We start from the raw sequence: 7,573 nt of genomic DNA on the forward strand, positions 1-7,573 counted from the left end.
AGTACAACATAAATAGAGTAGAAGCAAAACGAGATGTGAGGGAGGAAAGAGGAGGTATAATGTAGGACAGTCGTTTGACGGAGAAGTTTAAAAAGAATGAATAGATGTTTTAGAGTAGTGGTTCTTAACCTTTTTCACTGCCCTTAGTACCCATTGGCATCTCTAAAAAAAAATCCCGTACCCCCATCCAATTTAAATACAATACAAACATATGAAAAGGATTTGTGATACAAACCTTGCTTTGCTTTCTCATTGTAAATATACAGTGTCATTGCACTGGGGCTATCTTGTCTCATACCCCTTCGGGGTACAGGTACCCCAGGTGTTTACCACTGTTTTAGAGGGAAATGAAATGTATGAAGGGAGAGGTTGTCTGGCAGAGAAAAGGTCAAGGGTGGAGATGGAAAGGTACAAATGAAAGGGAAGGCGGTACGGGAAATATGGAGAAAGTATTTAAGAGATTTGTTTAATAAAGAGATGGGTAAAGAGAGGCAGTAGGAGATGCCAGGAAAAGGACTTTTTTGGGAGAGGAAAATAATGGGCCACAAAGGAATATTGATTAAGGTGAGTATTGTTATAACACTTGTGTTAGATGGTTGCTATGTGGAGTGGTGTAGTGGACACCCACACTTTGTATTCCCGTCGTTTCTTTATTTCTGCCGATTAAGATCTATGCAGGTAACGAGGCCGGTCACGGCGTCTTTTGCTCCACAAAGAGCAAGGCGTTGCTGCTCCACAAAGAGTAATTGCCACCTCTCTTCCCCGTCTGACTTCGAGACATAATCGCAGTTTGCACAATAAAGTGAGCCAACACAACCAGTGTTTTTGTCAGCCTCACACCCGTTTGTGCTACTCTATTTAATTTGTACTATTCATATTCGTATCTGACCTGTTTGAGGTCGACTGATTCTAAACCTCCTTGACAATCCCTCCTCACTTTCCTCGAACGGTACTATCTCAACTTCTGACATCACAGATGCATGAACTAGCTGGTTAACAACTTTATTAAGTCACATGCACACACACACGCACGCACATAGATACCTCCACACACCTACACGACATTGACAAATGTATAGAGAACACGGGCGCATATAACTACATAACAGTGGCGGTTTAAGGCTCTTGTGGCCCTAAGGCAAATTTCAAGATTTTTTAAAATATGGCCTGAAATAATGATAACATTTATATCATTGTACAATAAGAACTATCCATTAGTAAACATTTATTTCTAAACAAAACCTTATCAATTTTACATATGTGTCATATAGGTTCGAACGGTAATACTCGGGGAAAATTTGAGAAGGCGAGAGAAACACACGACACAACAAAATGTGTTTAATCGGATTAACACAGGCAAAAAATTAAGCTTACACAAAAGATAAATTATAAAACAAATTGTAACTTCCCTGGTGGGGAGAAAGAGACTGAAGTGGCCTGCTCGGCAAGCAGACAGGTCTCTCTTGTCCTTCGACGACGACGAGCGTCGGAAAAGAAGTGCTTCCAGGTTCTCCATGCCCTTCCTTTGCACGTCCGGGAGGGTGAGGGAGAGTGGAAGGGCATGGATCTGCGCATGCGCACAGCAGATACCTCGTAGGGACAGTTGGCAACACTGCCCCCAAGATGACCTCACGCCACCCTCGACCGAGTCAGGTGTGCTGGGTCACCACCGCCACCAAGCCTCGTCTTGCCAAATCACGTGATCAGTGGATGATTAGGCGTCCGCGCCAGCAGCCTCCCAAGTCTCGTCACGTGACCCACGTGACAATATGTTAAGGTAAGGTACTACTACATACATGTGTTCTTGTATACATTATTAAATTTTCACTTTTCTTGCGTTGACAGTGGCAAACTCATCAAACTTAAGTCAATTTCGGATAGCAAATCTCTTACAATACACAGAAGTGCCAACACACCAAGGCGGTGCTGACTCATTATGGATCGCTTTACAAACCAATATTAACTACATCCGGCCGGGGAATCGAACCCTGATCTATCACTCGCGGGGCCAGCGCGTTAAAAATCCGCCACCGAATAACCATACCTGTGCGAGCGTGCGTGTGGGTGTTTCTGAGTGTGTGTCAAGATGTACAACAAAGTAATTGAATGTAAATGAATGTCCCGAGGGAATGTCACCAAATCGAGCAGATTGAAAACCTTGATTGTATAGTAGTACTTGAGCTAGCATCTTTGATTTTCAAATGTTACGTTTCGAGGAGTTTACTCTTATCATCAGATCTTTTAAACACAAGAAGTAATATAAAACACACAGGTTCTTACCTCTAAGCAGGAGATCTGGCGAATGATGATTAAAACTCAGTGAACCCAACATTATACATAGCAGTGTTGCCGCAAATCCGGGTGAGCATATCCGGAATGGACTACATGGCAACTTTAGGATTGCCAGATAGCAAAATTCATCCTCCGTTTATTATGATTGGGTAAACCTTAGCCAATAGAATGTCGATAATAAGGGCTTGCCTGGGAGTGACTTTGTCTTTTGTAATACATCTCCTCACAATTCTCTTCTAACCAGTGTCACAGTATTTCTTGAACAAAATAACCCAGTGTCTCACGAACACTCTTTGATTAAACACAGAAAAGAAACACTAATAATGTCTCATACAGTTTTCTTAGCCATAGAGTAGATCATAATAGAAAACGACATTTCAAATGGATAACTTATTTGTTTTAGTGGCATATGTTTCTCTCTTCAATAATGATTTTGAGAAAAAACCATAGCGCTTGTCAAAGTTACGTAGTGAACAGTACGTATAAGCCTGTAATGTAACAGCCTTAAACATTCCTCTTCGTCGAGATGTAGCTTTGATATATATTTTTTAACTCTATTATCAGACTATCTGTTCTTAGGAATTAGGCAACAGCATATGCATGCATGCTTTCCCTTGCCTTGCCCTGCAATCGTCACTTATGAGCATATAAACAGTTAGAAGTCGGTATAAATCAGTTTGTGCTCACAGACTTAGATATTATATCTTATTATCTTCATTTTCTTCATCACTTTTCTCTCTAACGTAATGAAAAATGATAATAATATTGTCTGGCACTGTATGGTTAAACTTAAGCGTGATTTTCATCACTGCCGTCGTTACTTATGAACAAATCCTCGCTTTCCACATATGTATAGATTCTTCATTTCCTTCATCATGTTCTGAATCATTTTCATCACTTACTTCGCTGTCATCGTCACTGTTGTGTACATCATCACTTTCTGTGTCATCAGATTCATCAAAGAATGTAGTGAGTTTCCTTTGGAAAGCTCGAGTTCGCATAAAATCTGGCCCGAAAGTCTTCCTGTGCGAGTGGCTCAAGCATTACACCTCTGTAAACTTTACTGACAACATAAATAAACACAAAATGCAATGGTAATGGTGTGGATATATTAAAAATACACGTATATATTCTCTTTATATTTATTCAAGCTTTACTTTTTTAGAAATTGACGAGAAACTAATTTATCCGGAATTTTCCGATTCAAAAGAGCATCGCCGGATGTTTGACGTAATCACGTCCGACTGGTGTTCCCGCCATGCAGCTAGCAGACGAATTCCGGATTTGCGGCAACACTGATACATAGTACATACAGTACATAGTCTACAGACAGACTAATAAACTGGTTCTTGGTCGTTAAAAATAAAAAAAGATCCTTAAAACTCTTATGTTATATGTAACTAAATATACTGTGTCTAAAGAAATGAGAAAACGTTAATAGAACAGCGAGGGACAGTTCTGTAAACAAATATATGAATCACTTGACAAAAACGTCTCAAGTAAAACCTCGAAGCCTGAATGAATGATCTACTAGATCATTCATTCAGTGAAAAGTTTCTTTCTATCTAGATCAGATCTAGGTAGAAAGAAACTTTAAACTGATTTACATATGATGGAACATAACGAGGAAAATGAGAAAATATTAATAGAACAATGAGGAACACTACTACAACAAAAATATGAGAACAAATTTCCGATGAATTATGTAAACATTTATTTTGATAAAACTGTAATGAATAAACTAAATATAAAATGAATAGGGGTTAGTTGGCAAGACCCAACTCTCTCCTTTGTTGTACATCAACAATAAACTTATTGAATTGAATTAACTGAATTGAATTTCCGATGAATCGTTTGGCAAAAATATGTGTCGAACAAAAACTCGAAGCAAAAATGAACTATTCGAGTAGAAATAAACCTCTCAGCACTCTGAGTCACTCACGATGGGCCATAACCGTTCACGGTTTTCTGAGTTTCTGCCACCAACAGTACACACGGAGAAGGACATACATGTAGAATATGTAAACAACGTCAAAAGAAATGTCTGTTGTTCTGATGATTACGAAACTTAAGAATTTTATTGTTTTACAGCCAAAGCACTTCAAACATAGTAAACAACTTCAGACCTTTCACAACGTGGCTAATTACCGATAACTAACACGTAACATTTTTCTCTTTCTCTGTCATATTCACAATGTTTTTGGACGGCCAGAAATGGCCTGGATTTTTTTGTGGCCCTAAGGCATGTGCCTAGTTTGCCTTATGGTTAATCCGCCACTGCTACATAGTATTACACGCCACCATGATGTGCGAGATCAGAACCAAGTCGATGTTGACCTGATACACTCTTGTACATTTATGGATCAACACCAGGTGCATATACATCTGGCTGCCCTGATCCAGTAAAGTGTTGCTGTAGTGCCTCATCCTTGACGTACCTCAGGATGTCATCAACATCCACTACCTGCTGAGAGTTGACCCCAGTGGTAACTCCAGGCTGCGTCACTGAAGTACAGTGATCACGCTTTCTACCCCAAACGTTATCGGATATTGCATACTTCCCGCTTTCGTTATATTGTCAAATAGATTCCTTGCCTCCGGGTACTTGCCACACTTTTTCAAGGCCTCCCATACAATCAGAAACCTATATCTTCACCCCGTTTCCTGTTAGCCAATCTCCCTTTTAAAGTACGTTGGTAATGTGTTCGAGCATGTCCTCTGCCGTCGCCTTAGCGAGTATTTGAAGGTCAAGAATGTGCTGAGAGACTACCAATTCGCTTTTTGGCCGGAGCGAGGCACAGACGACGCAATTTCCTGAATCCGATTACCTTTACTGTACGACGGTTTCCTTCTTCGATGCCATTGCCGCTCGAGGGATACTATACCGCCCCAACGTGCGACAAAGGCTGTAAAGCAACACTCTCACAAAATGCTGCCATTATCGCACAGCAATTCGGCAAGTGTTCCTACCTTTCCATCTCCATCCTTGAACCTTTTCTCTGCCAGACTACCTCTCCCTTCATACATTTCATTTCCCTCTAAAACAGTGGTTCTTAACCTGGGGTACCTGTAATCCGAAGGGGTACGAAATTTTGAATCTGTACGAGACAAGATAGCCCCAGTGCAATGACACTAGTAGTAATTTTGTTACTTTGGTAAAAAAAAAAACTTCATGGTGGATTTTCTGTTGACAATATTTTCCTTTTCAACTGTATGAAATGATGATATCTTCCATGGTGAAGGCACTGTTTCAAACTTTTTACCTTCTTTTTTCACCTGCCTATACTGAACTTTTGTGTTTCACATTCTTAGACTTGTGACCACGATTTTACCCATTTCTACCACTGTGGGCTGCCCCGACGCCGAAGGCGCTACGTGTTGTGTATATTATGAATATTTATACACCGAGCATTTTGTGTAACATGCGAATGAATTAGGCTCATGTTTTTGCGTATAGAAGGTATAAGATCCTTCAGGATTTGGCTGTCTTCTTTTTATTCTATCAAGAGTACTTTCAAAATCGCTATATGTTACAAAAGGATGTTCTAATTTTTTATAGAATGATCTAAAAACAATAGGTCCCTCTACAACCTCCATTCGTACAGGTTTATGGACTGAACATTCAGGTTCATGTTTATCAAGTATCTCCTTCTTTGAGAAGGGATGCAGACATTATGAACAAGGGAAAACTCGTCCATCATGACTTTTATTAATAAATGGGCTCAAATCTTGCATTAATACATAGTGGTTATTTTCTTCCTCAGATATACAGAGAAGATTACATGTTTATCTTTTTTCACTTTTGCAATTCTTAAAGGATACTAACTTTGACTTTGACTTTTATTTTCATCATCAAAGGCAAAGACATTAACACTGATGGGATTCTTCTTTTCAAATATGGTCATCTTATCTAATTTGACTGGCAATTCTATTCCACTCCAATCGTAATTTTGAGCAGCAGCCTTAAACTGTCTTACTAATTCTCTGTTTGTTTTCTTCTTCTAAGCAATCTGACCGGGCAATGCACCATTTCAAACCTTCTTGATCCTCATTTTTAATATTCACTAGTTTATATTTTGCCTTTTGATATTTATTAGGAAGATCAATATAACTAGTCCCTTTCAATAGTTCGTATTTTGCTATTTTTGTTTCAAAATTGAGAAGCTTCTCAATTATCCAACCTGAGCCCTCTCTGGTGAATTTATCAATCTTATTTTCTAATTAACCAATCATATCTAGCACTACACTTTTTATTTCTGAAAGATCAGTGATCGGCTTCATCTTACCACTATTGAACCAGGGTTCTAGAATTGATCTCCTCCTATTTCCTAACTTTTTGTAGAATCGAACTTTGAGACAGAGAAATTTTCAAACCTTTCCAATTCTGCTCTTTGATTCTCTTCTCTATAACATCCACCATACTCATGATAAAGAGTTTTGGATCAATTGTACTAATGTCGGAATAACCTCCACAACCTTCCCGACTATTATCGTATTTACATGTCATTTTAGATTTGAGGTTCCGAAAATGTTTTTTTGTTCCATTGTGTTTTTTGAGGTTTGAGACTTCAATGTTACATATCGCACATTTTGGTTTTGATTTTTTAGGAATATCTTGGGGGTTAACCTTATAGTAATGTTTCTTACATTTTTCATGACGAGCGAGGTTGAAAACATTCCTATCGCAAATTTCCCAAGGATTCAACCGTTTCTTGTGATAGACTGATTTGTCATGTCTTAAAGGGTTAAAAATAATTTGATGACAAATTTGGCAATGAAATTTTCTCTCTTGATTGTAATTAGGATCTAACCGTTTCTTGTGATAGACTGATTTCTCATGTCTTAAAGGGTTCAAAATGGTCTTGTTACAAATTTGACAATGGAATTTTAGACATACTCGTTTTGATGATTTCATCATGGTATTTCGGTTGATATTTGTATCCATTTTTATATATATAATTTTCTTGAAATAATTTTTTGTTTCTAAATTTGAATTTTTTTCGGTGACCTGTCAAAGATATAATTACCCATTGACTAATGAAAGAAAATGAGGGAGATAATACTTGGGTTCGATTCCAATGCTGGGTACGAATGTTTTTGATTAATCTATGAGTAGAGGGGGGAAAATATGAGGAGAAGGAGGAGATGAATAAATTGAAGGAGAAGGTTGCAAAAATTGATGTGGAGTGAAATTACAGGGAACTTATTGTTAATTTTCTACCATGGTATTAAGTTCTAGATTCTGTTGAGGTTGGGCACCCATGGCCAAGTGGACTACGAT

The sequence above is a fragment of the Oratosquilla oratoria genome, unplaced genomic scaffold (genome assembly GCF_046742065.1).
Source record: "Oratosquilla oratoria isolate Oo_2021 unplaced genomic scaffold, ASM4674206v1 SCAFFOLD115, whole genome shotgun sequence".
NCBI classification, from domain to species: domain Eukaryota; kingdom Metazoa; phylum Arthropoda; class Malacostraca; order Stomatopoda; family Squillidae; genus Oratosquilla; species Oratosquilla oratoria.